Source organism: Podarcis muralis, chromosome W (genome assembly GCF_964188315.1).
Source record: "Podarcis muralis chromosome W, rPodMur119.hap1.1, whole genome shotgun sequence".
Classification (NCBI taxonomy): Eukaryota; Metazoa; Chordata; class Lepidosauria; order Squamata; family Lacertidae; genus Podarcis; species Podarcis muralis.
In genome coordinates this window covers 30,259,411-30,274,398 of record NC_135674.1, presented here as the reverse complement: position 1 = coordinate 30,274,398, position 14,988 = coordinate 30,259,411, and the positions used below count along the sequence as shown (strand labels likewise).

Here is a 14,988-nt window from a genome sequence, read left to right as displayed (position 1 = left end):
AGAGGATGTTTTGGGTTTCATCTACTTAGAAAGAAGAATCTTGGCTTTCACTTATTTCAAGTCGTGTTCTTTGGTGAAAATGCAACATTAGCCAAGAAATCGCAGTGTATGTAATGAGACGAAAATAACAAAACACCGTCTTTTCGTTTCCATATGTGAAGAAAGAAGACAAATAAGCTTTGATTGAACTTATTTCTATTCGCATGGTGCTTCTCGGGTGTGCACTAGAATCACCTCCAACAAAGCAAAAAGGAGTTTTGGGTTCCATCTGCATAAGAAGATTATAAAGCTGTGATTGGGTTTATTCCCCGTTGCTGTTTTTGGGTTTAGAATGCATTCACCCAAAAATCGCAGTTAAATGTTTGTTAGCAGCCCAAATCAAGCATACCTGCTTTGGTTCCATCTCAATCGAAAGAGCACGAATAAGCTTTAATTATTTCCGTGTTCATTCACACACAATTAGCAAAGCAAAGTGTAATAAGTCTAAACTAGGCAAAAGAGGATGTTTTGGGTTTCATTTACTTAGAAAGAAGAATCCTGGATTTCACTTATTTCAAGTCGTTCTTTGGTGAAAATGCAACAATACCCCAGAAATCGCAAAGTGTATGTAATGAGACCAAAATAACAAAACACCGTCTTTTCGCTTCCATATGTGAAGAAAGAAGACAAATAAGCTTTGATTGAGCTTATTTCTATTCGCAAGGTGTTTTTTGGGTGTGCACTAGAATCAAGCATACTTCAGTTTGATTTTTGGGTAAATGTGCTTTCTAACCCCAAAAACAACAATTGGAAATAAGCCCAATCAGAGCTGTATCATCTTCTTTTTTCTTCCATCTACAGATGGAAGCCAAAATTTTTTTTTGCTTTGGAGGTGATTCTAGTGCACACCCAAAAAACACCTTGCGAATAGAAATAAGCTCAATCAAAGCTTATTTGTCTTCTTTCTTCACATATGGAAGCGAAAAGACGGTGTTTTGTTATTTTGGTCTCATTATATACACTTTGCGATTTCTGGGCTAATGTTGCATTTTCACCAATGAACACAACTTGAAATAAGTGAAATCCAAGATTCTTCTTTCTAAGTAGATTCCTCTTTCTAAGTAGATGAAACCCAAAACATCCTCTTTTGTCTAGTTTAGACTTATTACACTTTGCTTTGCTACTTGTGGCTGAGTGAACACCGAATGAAACAATCCAAGTTTATTCGTCATCTTTCGATTGAGATGGAACCAAAGCAGCTATGCTTGATTTTGGCTTATAACATACACCAGTTTGATTTTTGGGTGAATGTGCTTTCTAACCCCAAAAACAACAATTGGAAATAAGCCCAATCAGAGCTTTATCATCTTCTTTTTATGTAGATGGAACCCAAAACTCCTTTTTGCTTTGGTTGGAGGTGATTCTAGTGCACACCCAAAAAACACCTTGCGAATTGTAATAAGCTCAATCAAAGCTTATTTGTCTTCTTTCTTCACATATGGAAGCGAAAAGACGGTGTTTTGTGATTTTCGTCTCATTACATACACTTTGCGATTTCTGGGCTAATTTGCATTTTCACCAAAGAACACAACTTGTAATGTGAAATCAAAGGTTCTTCTTTCTAAGTAAATGAATCCCAAAACATCCTCTTTTGCCTAGTTTAGACTTATTACACTTTGCTTTGCTAATTATGTGTGAATGAACACGGAAAGAACAATTAAAGCTTATTCGTGCTCTTTCGATTGTGATGGAACCAAAGCAGCTATGCTTGATTTGGGCTGCTAACAAACATTTAACTGCGATTTTTGGGTGCATGCATTCTAACCCCAAAAACAGCAACGGGAAATAAACCCCATCACAGCTTTATCATCTTCTTCTTATGCAGATGGAACCGAAAACACCATTTTTATTTGGTTAGGGGTGATTCTGGTGCACACCCAAGAAGCACCATGCGAATTCAAATAAGTTCAATCAAAGCTTATTTGTCTTCTTTCTTCACATATGGAAGCGAAAAGACGGTGTTTTGTTATTTTGGTCTCATTACATACACTGCGATTTCTGGGTTAATGTTGCATTTTCACCAAAGAACACGACTTGAAATAAGTGAAAGCCAAGATTCTTCTTTCTATGTAGTTGGAACCCAAAACATCATCTTTTTCCTAGTTTAGACTTATTTGCTTTGCTATTTGTTTGTGAATGAGCACGGAAAGAACAATTAAAGCTTATTCGTGCTCTTTCGATTGAGATGGAACCAAAGCCCACTCAGAGCTTTATCATCTTCTTTTTATGCAGATGGAACCCAAAACGCCATCTCTCTCGCTGCTCTACCTGGAGCTCCGGGCAGCTGAAGGGGAGATTGTGTGCGACTCCTCTCTTGAATGCTATAATTTGTGTTTTGTATGCCTGCTGCTATCTGTTAACCTTATGCAAATAAAGCATTGCTTATTCTTCATCCACTGGCGTGCTTATTGGCTCCAGATCCAGAAATAACCCTGCCCTTGGCAGAACATATACAGTGCTTTTTTCTGGGGGGGGGGGGGGACGCAGAGGAATGCATAAAACATTTTGTGAATGTACTTTTGTCCATTTACTGTATTTATTTTTCCCGGTTTGAACTATAAAATGGTGATTTTCTTGAGTCAAAATGAGAGTACCCCCAATCATTTTTTTTTAGAAAAGAAGCACTGCATATATACAAACACATATACATATATCCATTTTATTTTTATATATTTACAAACGGACACCTATATCTAGGTATGTATATTCTTGTATATAAACTTCCGTGGCCCACCCGCACCATCCCTCCGCCAAGGTGCACGAGAGGAAGGCCACTGGGGGAGAAAGGCAGGTGAGGGCGGGGCGGGGGGCAGGGCTGCACCCTGGGGAGAGCGGGGTCGAGAGAGCAACGTCGCAGCGCCTCTTCCGCTCTTTCCCCTCCCCTTCCTGTCCTCTTGCCTCTCCTCCGCTGGCAACTCCTTCCGGTAATCCTACCCTCGCCAAACATGGCGGCAGCACAGCCTCTTCCGCCCTTTCCCCTCCCCTTCCTGTCCTCTTGCCTCTCCTCCGCTGGCACCTCCTTCCGGTAATCCTACCCTCGCCAAACATGGCGGCAGTACAGCCTCTTCCGCCCTTTCCCCTCCTTTTCCTGTCCTCTTGCCTCTCCTCCGCTGGCACCTCTTCCGGTAATCCTACCCTCGCCAAACATGGCGGCAGCACAGCTTTTCCGCCCGTTTCCATCCCCTTCCTGTGCTCATGCCTCTCCTCCGGTGGCACGTCCTTCCGGTACCCCTGCCCTCGCCCAACATGGCGGCAGCACAGCCTCTTCCGCCCTTCCGAACTAGGAGTGCAGAAAAAGGTGAAACTGCCATGAAAAGGAGAGGAGGAGTGTGTGAGAGTGAGAGTGAGACAGGGAGCATCCTAGTAGAGATGGAAGGGGAACCCAAGGGTCATCTAGTCCAACCCTCTGCAAAGAAGCTCAGAGCTACAATTCCCAGGTCTTCTTTGGGAATCCTATGGGAAGTAAGAGTTTCTACATTCATGAGCATTCACTTAGAGTGCGCTCATGTTTTTACCTTTTATTGAAAGCGGCCACTAGTGACTTGGGTGGAGTATAAATAATAAAATTATATTGCTAATTTAACCCTAACCCTAAGTAATAAAATTAAATTTCTCCTTCTGCTGTTCTTCTCTTACCGTAACTCAACCCCAACTCTAACTCCTAATCCTATTCTAACTCAAACCCAACTCTCACTGTAACCCTCTGCTTCTTTATGATTTGTTTCTGTGTTTCTGGTGTTTTGGCTTGGTTATGTCATAAAATTGAAGAAATACCACCAGAAGCACAAAAACCAAGAAATATTCCCAAAATGAGGCAAAACCAGGAGACATGAAAACCAAGCCAAATGAATGGAAAAGAAACAATCTCACCCAAAACCGCAGAACCATTCAAAGTAAAAGAAGCAAAACAATTAAATGCAAAAAAAAAAAAAAGCAAAACCACCCCAAATTAAACAAACCAGCAGAAAACAAAAAAGAAGCAGTAAAGCCACCAATTACAAAGCAAGGCCACAAGAAACTGGAAACCAGTTTTTAAAAAGCAAAACCAGAAACTCAACAAGCATGCAATTTATGGGAGTCCAAAAGCACTTCAAGCAACAGAAATTAACCAACATAGCATACTAGTTTTCACTTAGTCTTGGGTTTCTGGTGAATGTGCTTCGTTTGCAGCTGGCTTCATTTCTTTTCCATTGGTTTAGCTTGTTTTTTGGACTTTTGCTTTATTGCTTCTTTTGAGAAGTTTTCTTGTTTTTGTATTCTGGTGGTAATACTTTTGAATGCTTTGGGGGTTTCTGGTGAATCTGCTTTGTTTGGGATTTTAGTTGGCTTCTTTGCCAGTTTCCATTGATGTTGCTTTTACATGGTTCTTCTGCTTCTTTTCAGTAGGTTTTTGTGTTTTTAGTGGTTGACTTCATTGTTGGAATGGTCATTTCTGGTGGTTTTGCTTCATTTCTGGTGGTTTTCCTTTTATTCTTGGGATTATCAGATCTCATACAAATTAATATTCTCAAAGGTGCAAAACCCAAAAAACCTAGAAAGGAAGCAAACTCACCATCAATCCAGCACCCAATCTGTTATGTACTAACCTTGGATCCTAGAATGCAACAACAGATTGGTCTTTTCCTGCAGGCCAATCAGGCTCCAAGAGGGAAGCAGAGTTAGCCAGTCAGACGGTACTCATTGTGTAAATAATGTATATAAAAGCATGAGGTTGGGGGGCGGGGGCAATAAAGAGCATGAAATACATACAAGACTCTGAGTATATTTCACAATCGTAATTTATATAAAAGAATCTATGAAACGAAAACCACAGAAAAAATTCAACATAATCCCAAAAACAAACAAGAAACAACAGAAACAAACCACATCCACAAAAGATTAGAAAACCAGTTGAATAGAACCACAAGAAACCCACGCAGTAAACATCTCAGGGAAAAGCGAAATCACCCCACACCATGCAAAACTAAGGTTTAACTGGCTTTGGGGTTTCTGCGCAATTTACTTTTTCCCTCTTGTTGGGGGTTTCTGGTGGTATTTCTTCTGCTTCTCACATTTCTGCTTCTTTTCAATTGGTTTTGGGATTCTGGTGAATTTGGTAATGATTTGATTGAAGTCTCTGTCTGGCAATTTTCCTTTTTCATGAATTCCTTCCTTGTTGGGTTTCTGGTATCTCACTTTTGGTTTTCACATTTGTCAGGGCTGCCTCAGGTCCCAGCTCACAGAGGACCAACGCCAGTCCGTTGTTATATTAAATAGTCTTTATTAAAGTTCAGTCTCTCATTTACAGCCACGGCGCGCAGCTCTACGTCTTGAACCTAGACCGCCAAAGCTCCATCTGAATCTCCTCCCCCCAGGCACCAGTTCAAGACCCTAGCCTTGCTCCACCTCTTCCTCTGCTCCCTTTTCCTCTGGGTCCGCCTGTCCGTCGGGGCTTTCCCCTTTCTAGACTCTTCCGACGCTGACTCTCCCGAGTCCTCCCCCTCCCTCCGGCGAGCTTTAGGACCTGGTTCCCAATCCTGGTTTCCTGCTGTCCCGCTCGCCTGCACATTTGAACATGGCGCGCGCGCCCAGCCTGCCACCTTCCTTCTGACCGTTATGCTGCTCCTGTCACTGCTCCCCTCTTCGGGAATGCTAGCTGGGCTTGACTCCTCCTCCCTGCTTGCTGGAGGAGACGTTGGCCCTGACCTGTGGGACACTTCCCCCCCACTACGCTCCGGTGGGGAAGCTGGTCCTGATTTCCAGCTACTGCTCTGGGAGTCTCCGCTGGCCCCCTGCTTCTGGTGTGTCCCCCCTGGGACCCCCCTTGCCCTGGCCATCGGCGCCCCCTTCTGGGAATCTTCTGATTCACTGGAGAGGCTCATGGAATCTCTCGGGTCACTGTCATTCTGCCCTCCGCTGCCCTCAGATTCCTCCCCTTCGCTCTCCATTTCCTCTCTCCCCTGTGCCTCTGCTCCTGAGCCCCTGACAACATTTCTCTTAGTTTTGCTACGTTTCAGGTAGTCTGCTTACTTTTGGGAATTATCCAGTCTCATAAAAATGAAGCAATATCATTAGAAGCTTAAAAAGCATGGGGAAAAAAACCCCAGGCACTAACCCTAACCCTGAACGTCCACCTATCCCCTGCCCTAGCCCTAACCCTAACCCTGACATTCTGGTCATCCATCTTGGGGATAACAATCTGGTGAGGTAAATTCAGTTGAGATCACTAAATATCTCCATCAGCTGTGCTTCCTCATCCCTGAGCTTTTCATAGTTTGGTTTGGAATGTTGTAGAGGTGCTTATGGAGTGGGGGCAGCCTTCCTAAGAAGGTGGATGGGCAAGACACAAAGCTAATCATTCTACAACGATGTTTGTGTTTGAAAATGTGGGTGCTTATATCCCTCATGGCAGAATTATGTTCTGTGCCCAACAGTTGTATAGACCTGGTGGTATGCATCTTTCTGATTTGGGTTGTGACATCTTTCTGATTTGGGTTGGGTTCTTAAGGATCTGCAAAGAGCTCTGTTTGAGCACTTGTGTGTTTGTGGGTGGAGGTGAACAAGCACACCTGCCCAGACAATTTGATTTGGTTACATTGGTCGAATCTGACTAGTTTTGCCGATCCTCAAGTTGTTATATTTAATAAATACAACCTATTTATCCACTTTTGGTTGTCTTGACTCTTCCTCCTGATGTGCTAGGAACCACTCCGTTTGGGGGGCACTGCAAAACATGCGGTTTTTACTGCAAACATTTTGCCAGACTTTGGCCTTGATTTGGAGTGAATCAGGCGATGTTGGGTTTTGGGGTGACCTTATGACCCCTGTCACTTACTTGGTTTGTCGGGCAAAATGCTAAAAAAATTCTACAATGTCTGGCAAAATGCTACAAAACTTTTGCCAGACTTTGGCACCAGTTTGGAGTGAACCGGACAATGATGGGTTTTTGATATTAATTATGAACCCCGGTTTGATGTATCAATTACTCTGTTTATGGGGTGTTACAAAATGTGGGGGTTTTGCTGCAAAACTTTTACCAAACATTAGTTTTGATGGGATCCCAGATTTGGGGGTTTGTAGTTAAATGAAGCATTCTTTCAGTGCTTCTCGGGAAATGTGCAGTTTCCGTCAGATCAAACTAATACTACTGGATAAAATTATATGGTTGTTGATTATCAGACAGTTCTCCCATTTATCAAGGAAAACGTCTGTTATGGGTGGCTTTTGCTTGGTGTGTGTGACTGTTGACAGACAGATTTGAAAAGGAACACAGCTTCCTCTGTTTGTCTCACAGTAACTTACTGGCCTTTTTGATTATGCAGTCGGCTCGCCCAACACTTCCAGTTGGATTCAGAGGACAGGAAATGATTCTGCTAAAGGCTTTCTGTGAATATACGGGTAATTCCAGTTGATTTGATTTAATGGTCACATAAAGGCACTTTCTTTGGTTATAAAATGATGTTGTGAGTCTTATATCTGAGCAGTCAATAAACTCCCTCCCCCACAGAAACGCTTGTCTTCTTCTTCTGCTTGGCATCCATACAGTACTTACATGTTTGTAAGAAAGACTAACCCCACCCCGAACCCCACCTCCAGCTTTCATCTTATTATTCTAGTGCAGTGTTTCCCAACCGGTGTTCCGCGGCACACTAATGTGCCGCGAGACCTTGCCTGGTGTGCCGTGGGAGGGAGGCGGGCGAGTCGGGCGGCGAGAGGCGGGGTGGCGGCGGCGAGGATCCGCGTCGAGCCGGGGGCGGCTCCGCGGTGGTGGTGCCGAGGTTTCTCTCTCCATTCTCCCCTCACACACACACACAGGAAATAACACAGGATCAGCTGACAGGACCCGGCCAATGGGGCGGCGGCGGGGCAGCGCGCGCAAAAGGGAGGAGCGCGAGACAGCGGACGAGGAGGAGGCCGGCATGTCCGGGCAGCAGCAGCAACAACAGCAGCAGCAACTCCCGGCGACGGCTCCTCAAGCCCCGGGCAACCCTACTCCCTCACTGGCCTCGGCCGCCCTCCTGCTCCACCCGCCGCCGCCTCCCCCGCCGCCGCCGGCCACCTCGGCCCCGCCGCCGCCCCCTCCTCCGCCCGCTATCGCCACCACCACCACAACAGCCGCCGCCTCAGCTGGGCCCATGCCTGCTGGGAGCGGCGGCGGCAGCAGCAGCAGCAGCGCCCCGGCGCCCTTCCCTCACGGCGGCGACCCGGCCCTCCTGGTTCGGGAGGCGGGCGCGAAAGCCCCACCCCTCGGCGCTCGCCAGCTCCGCGCGAGTCCTTGCCTGGGCGAAGGTGCTTCTTGGACGGGAGGCTGCGGCGACCAAAGACCCCGGCGGCTGGCAGGAGGAAGCAGAGGAGGAGCGGGAGGCTGACCCCGAACTCGTGGGAGGAGGCGAGAGAGAGAAGGCGCTTGGGCAGCCACCCCAAGCCGGCGCACGCGGGCGCCCCTTTGGAGCTGCCCACCTGAGCGCACGGGACAGGAGCGGCGATTTGATTCGCGCCAGGCCACGCTTGCTGCGGAGGGAGGAGGAGAGCGGCGCCTTCCAGCCTCGTCTCGCTTCGTGACAGCGCCGACCGAGCCTGAGAGGGAGCAGATCCGAGGGGGATCTCCCCCACCCAGCCACCCCCTCGCCGCCTGCCCTGCTCCTGTCGTGGCAGCTGACGAGCCGACTCGCCCTGACCTGCGGGGTCCCCCACGCCGCCTCCGCTCACGGCGGCGACCCGGCCCTGAACGAGCAGGAGAAGGAGCTCAAGCGGCGCCTCAAGCGGCTCTACCCGGCCGTGGACGAGCAGGAGGAGGAGTTGGAGGAGTCCCTCAGTCCCTCGCTTTGCTGCCTCCTCCCCCCCACCCCCAAAGCTTGGAGGTTCCCCGGCAAGGGGGAGGGGAAAAAATTGAAACTTACACTTTCGTGTGTCCCTCCCGGCGTGACGCTGCGCGCTGACGTCACGGGGCTGTAATGATGGTGTGCCTCGAGATTTTTTTCATCAGCTCCAAAGGGGCGCCCGCGTGCGCCGGCTTGGGGTGCGCCGGCTTGGGCCGGCCTCCTCCTCGTCCGCTGTCTCGCGCTCCTCCCTTTTGCGCGCGCTGCCCCGCCGCCGCCCCATTGGCCGGGTCCTGTCAGCTGATCCTGTGTTATTTCCTGTGTGTGTGTGTGAGGGGAGAATGGAGAGAGAAACCGCGGCACCACCACCGCGGAGCCGGCCCCGGCTCGACGCGGATCCTCGCCGCCGCCGCCCCGCCTCTCGTCGCCCGACTCGCCCGCCTCCCTCCCACGGCACACCAGGCAAGGTCTCGCGGCACATTAGTGTGCCGCGGAACACCGGTTGGGAAACACTGCCTTAGAGAATAAAAAACTGAGGCAAATTTCCAGTCTAAACAGGCTACACAAAAAGAAACAGCAGCGATTCTTTATGTTTGACTTGTGCTTGAGCGCCTGATATCTCAGAAAATCAACACCAGTGTTGGGGTGGGTGGGTCAGGGCATTTCCAAAATGTTATGATAGATGGAGCCATGGATGTGGCCAAGGGGGGCCAACTAAATAAAAATACATAGCTAACTGAGGTTCTGACCCCCTAACAAAAGGCCTGCCTCCACTAACAAAAATCCTGGCTACGCCCATGGATGAAGCCAACTACAGTAACTCTGGTTTTGTCCCCACCCAGAAGTGTAGCATGTGTGGGCCGTGGGGGCACAAATTTGTGTCAGGGGGCACAAACAGGTGCCCCCACAGCAGGCTCCCTCATTGGTGCCTGGCTCCACGTGAGAAGGAGCTGACCTAAGCTGCTGTGCTTCTGCTGGCCACAGCTCTGTCCTTAGGTTAGGCCTGACCCAGGGAAGAGAGCAGGAGGGTGGGTGGCTGCAGTGCACCTCGCTCCCAGTCACAGCAGCAGCTCCGCCTCCGGGTCATGTCTGACCTGGCGCACTCAAGGAGCCTGAGCAGCAGCTTCCCTGCCCCTCTCCTCCCCTGGACAGGGGCATGTGGGGCATGCCCCTCCCCCCTTGTTGAGTTCTGCAAAGGCAGCCCTGAGACTGAGGAGGAAGGAGCTCACTGCTCATGCCAACCCTAGAGAGGATGTAAGAAAGAAGCAGGCTGTTGGAGGACAGCCAAGAAACAATTGAGCTTGGTGGAGCAGTGCCCCAGTCCCCCTTAAGGACGAGCCTCCACTGACAGGGAGCAAGAAGGAATTTGAAATGGGGAACTACAATATTGGCATGGGAACTACAATAGCTCAATGTTGCAATTTGTCTACCCTACTTAATATTTACCATTAAGGAAAGTATAAAGTCATGGAGTAAATCCTTTCAGGTTGTTGATGTGAAGCAGCAGACCTCAATCTGATACTGCAAATGTTATAGAATTATTGAATATTCAGAAGTATACCTCTCCACCACTCCTTAGTCAGGCTAGTTTTGGGCATTTATGGCAAGATTATCCCAAGTGGAAAGGAATAATGTATTTTCACTGTTACGTATTCAGTGGTCTGTCTTTGCTTCCCATTGTCTCAGGAATTGGGTAATTACCATCTCAAAGGAATGGCCAGACTACCAGGAAAGGCAATCAGATAAGGCATTATCAGATAACCTGGCAGACAGGAAAAACAACATTCAAATTTCTATTGTAGAAATTTTCCTTTTCTGTGATGTAGGTATGATGTTTGTGGGGGTGGTCTTGAGCTCCAGGGAAGGGAATTTCAAAATGGCAAGCACACATTGTTTGCGGTCCTCCTCCTCTCTCCTGCGTGTGGGGGGAGCACCCTGTTGCAACAGTTTAATAAAGATCAGGCTTACTAGCTGCTTTGCTTCTCAATATTCTCTGGTTGGCCTCTGTTATTTTCTCCTACCGATGGAGAACCTACAAGGTTCTCCAATACATAAAGGAATAAGGGCAGATTTTGTTTACAACAACACAAAGCCATCTGAAACTGTCAAATAAACTGCAAGAGCAGCAATGGAAAATTGCTTTCACACACTAAAAGTTCCCTGCAACTAGAAAGCCAGCAAAGCAGGGGAAAGGCTAGCTTTTTTAATTGACAAGTACCTTCTCTATGATGTGCTAGGCTTTGGTTTTTACGCATAGAAGTGTTATTCCTCACCTGTAGCTTGAGGTAGTATGGTCCATTTGGCCACCTCATTCTGCTGCATATGGAGAGTGCTGGAATTTTTAATTCTTAAGGAAATATTGTGTCTATTTTTCCCACATGAGATGTTTCTTTACTTATATCAATAATGTTATGAAAGACTTCAAGCTGATTAGCACTTGGTGGCTGTGAAGCTTTAAATACAAAACAGACACATAGTGAAAGGATTTCTACACACTGAATTTTTTATTTATTTCACAGAGCAATTGCTTTCAGCTTTGCAGAGGAGCCCGTAGTATCCAAACTACAGTACTTCCGTGAGAGCTGTGAAGCAGAGCTCCCTCCACTGGCTCTGCTGTGACAGGACAGCTCCCTCAGGCCTCCTCTCCCCACAACTGTTATCTGGGGCAGCCATCAGTGGGAGAGCTTTGCTGGAGGTCCAGCTCCTTCAGGCACCTCCAGCCCCTGAACTGTGCCAGCTGGTCAACATAGGAACAACTGTTTAGTGATTTGTGACTGAGATTTGATATTCCTCTTCCCTCCCTGCCCCCTTTGCCTGTGGGTAGGGACCATCTTGCTTTGATTGCATTTAAGTTGTCTGGTGGCCTTGTTGGCTGAACAGCGAGGCACAAATGTTCCAAATAAATAAATCTCTATACACAGTATAGAAAATTAGTGATCTTTGTAATGTGTGATTTTGTAGTACTACTTTGTAGTAGGGTGGCCAGATACCACATAGTATTTGAGCAAGAACAGAAGACCAAATAAGTGAATAAGGCTAAAACCGGAGTGGGGGGTTGGGGGTGCAAATGTGATTTACAAATTATAGAATCATAGAATCATAGAATCATAGAGTTGGAATAGACCACAAGGGCCATTGAGTCCAACCCCCTGCCAAGCAGGAAACACCATCAGAGCACTCCTGACATATGGTTGTCAAGCCTCTGCTTAAAGACCTCCAAAGAAGGAGACTCCAGGACTTCCGGGTTAGCGCGATCGGCTAATGGCGGATTCCCTCCGAGCTCCGGAGGGAATCTGCTCGGTGGGGGCTGGGTCTTGCCGTGCCGGCGACACGGGGACCCTTAAAAACCACGGGCGCGAATGCTCGTGGACGTGGTGACTCAGCGGGCACCGTTAGCGCCCTCCCGATTCACGAAGGAGCCTTTTTAAAGGCTACGGAACGGGTGCCGGGGAGCGGTGTGGTGCTGTGAGTCCTCTGCTTCCCCTGCCGAGTGAAGCCGCATGCCATTTGCCGGAGAGCGCTGGCTTCTTCCTTTTAAAATTCGGACTCAAAATCAACAACCCGTGAGTAATTTGGAACTGAATTTAAATTACTTCATTTTGGATTTGGTACGAGCGGGGGAGGTGAAAAGAGGAGGTCCATCTCCCCCCCATTGTAAACAGTTTAACAGCAAGGAACTGCCAACTAAGGTTGTGAGAAGAGTTGTTTGCTACGTTTTGGTGACATATTAATTCCACGGATTTAAAGAGACTAAGATATTGTGCTGGAGGGCAAGAGTTTATGTGTTTGGATCAAGTACCACTTTTCCCGGACCGGGAGTAACCCGTGAGAAGAGCCTGTTGAGGATTTACAGGAAGCTTTTGACAGCTGTCAAATTAGCTGTCAAAGCTCGAAAAAACTGAAAGTTCTAATTCTAGCCGGTTATTTTGTTATAAAGTAATGAAAGTAAAGGAAGACTGTTACAAACAAAATTGACTTTTGGTTCGGAAGTGAAAGGAATACTAAGTAACTAGAATCCCTCTAGAGGGGATTCACGGACATTACAAGAATGGAGATTGGTCGGGAAATACGAGCTGAGTTGCAAGAGCTGGTCGTTCTCGTGGGAAAGCTGCGAGAGATCTATGAGCAAGGTCATGTCTACAAGCCCTACAAAGTCGAAATCAACAGAAAATGTAGCTATTGAGATGGAAAAGGGCTTGATGCTCAAAACATGGGCAGCCGGACAAGAAAAGAAACCAAAAGCTGGACAAGAAAAGAAATTAAAGAAGGAAAAGGAGGAAATGATACTTGCTAAACAAGGGGCGACCGAAAAGATACAGAAGACAAAGGAAAGTCGAAGATCTACCAAGATGATTTTGAACCCGACCAGAGTGATAGCTGGGCTAGTTGGGATGTATGAACTTAAGAAACAGAATTGGAGCTTCACCTTTGAACAACTAGCCCTGGCTGAAAGAATTACTGCGAGGAATGAGAAAGTCCTTTATCGAATTTGGGGATTTAATATAAGAGATTTCGAAAGAAGCTGGCCGAGAGGGACTGAAAAGGACTTGAGAGCCTCGGACGTAAGGGCACCAGGCTAAAAGATAGATTAATGGCTCTTGGTTTGGGGCTGAAACCGGGGAGGGAAAAGGAGGGTGTGGGAGCCCAAAGGGGGCCTGTTTCATTATGCAGTGTTTAAAATGTTTTTTACGTCAATTATTATTTCTAAAATGGGGAATTCGTGGATGGGAACCAGGGACAACCTTAGGAATAGTACTCTTTTTTGCTATTTCTTTCTTCTTTTCTGTTTTCTGTACTCTTTTGCCTTTTCATCTTTTCATACAACTTAAAAGTTACTGTTTAAATTGATGTAATATAATGAAACAATGGTTAAAATTGATTATAAAGAAGTGTATTAATTAATAATATACGGTTATGACACTGTCAGGGGCTCAGGGGCAGAGCCACAGGGGAAAGAGCAGTTGGAGAGCGAAGGGGAGGAATCTGAGGGGAGCCTAGGAGGGTATGACAGTGACCCGAGAGATTCCATGAGTCTCTCTCTTCAACGGTCTAAAGTTACAGACGTAGGGATGCGCGCCACGGATGTAAAACCAACAATGAACTTCAATAAAGACCTTTGTATATAAAGAGACACTGGCGTTGGTCCTTTGTGAGCTGGGACCTGAGGCACCCCTGACAGACACTAAGGTTAAAAATTTGCTGGACAAAATAGTGGAAGTGGAATACAAGAAGGGGAGGTGTGGGGAAGTCAAGATAAGATGTCACTGAAAAGGAGGTTTAAAAGGTGGAATTTTTGTTCGTTTTTTTTTTCTTTTATTATGATGGTGTGTGCTTTCTATGTTTTTTTGATATATGCTTTGTACTTTTTGGAAATGATAATGTCAGGGGTTCAGGAGCAGAGGCAAGGGCAAGGGAGGAAACAGAGAGCGAAGGGGAGGAGGCAGAAGAAAAGATGAGCGATGACGACGACCCGAGATCTCCGAGCCTTTCCAGTGAATCAGAGGATTCACAGAAAGGAGCACCAGTGGCCAGGGCAAGGGGGGAGTTTAGGGGGGCACCCCAGGAAGATAGAGCCAGAGGGGACTCAGAGGAGAGCAGTTGGAGATCGGGACCAGCGTCACCGCCAGAGAACAGAGAAGAGGAAGGGAGCCAGGGGGCAAGCGCTGGCAGCTCACAACAGGAGGGAGGGCACGAGTCAGGAGTGGCCACACCTCCATCTGGGAGCGAAGAGACGGTTAGACGGAAGGTGGAAGGCTGGGCGCGCGCGCCAAGTTCAAATGCACAGGAAGGCGACGCAGTAGGCAGCCCGGAAAGGGAGCCGGGTCCTAAAGCCCGGCGCAAGGAGACAGGAGGGTCCGGGGGGTCAGCGTCAGAAGAATCCCGGAAGGAAGAGACCCAGGGGGGCAGAGGGACCCAGAGAAGAACAGTCAGGCGGAAAAGGTGGAGCAGGGCTAGGATATTAAGTTGGTGTACGAGGGGCGGAGATTCAGACGGAGCTTCGCCGGTCTAGCTACTAGACGTAGAGTTGCACGCAGCAGCTTGAGAATGGAAACTGTAACTCAATAAAGACTTTTACTTAATGACCGTTGGCTAGCGTGATCCTCTGTGAGCTGGGATCGGGAAGCAACCCTGACAGTAAGCTCCGTCTCAT

At 47.5% G+C, this 14,988-nt stretch overlaps 1 long non-coding RNA gene across 2 annotated transcripts; it reads left to right on the top strand.

The window, feature by feature from the left end:
• Positions 1-3,268: 3,268 nt before the first annotated feature.
• Positions 3,269-11,772, top strand: LOC144326355 (uncharacterized). 2 transcript variants are annotated; one of them, XR_013391485.1, is made up of 2 exons: positions 3,269-3,337; positions 11,357-11,772. It is a non-coding gene; the product is annotated as an uncharacterized LOC144326355 (long non-coding RNA). The 2 variants fall into 2 exon arrangements; XR_013391486.1 differs by lacking the exon at positions 3,269-3,337 and adding an exon at positions 3,355-3,501.
• The last annotated feature ends 3,216 nt before the right edge of the window (positions 11,773-14,988 follow it).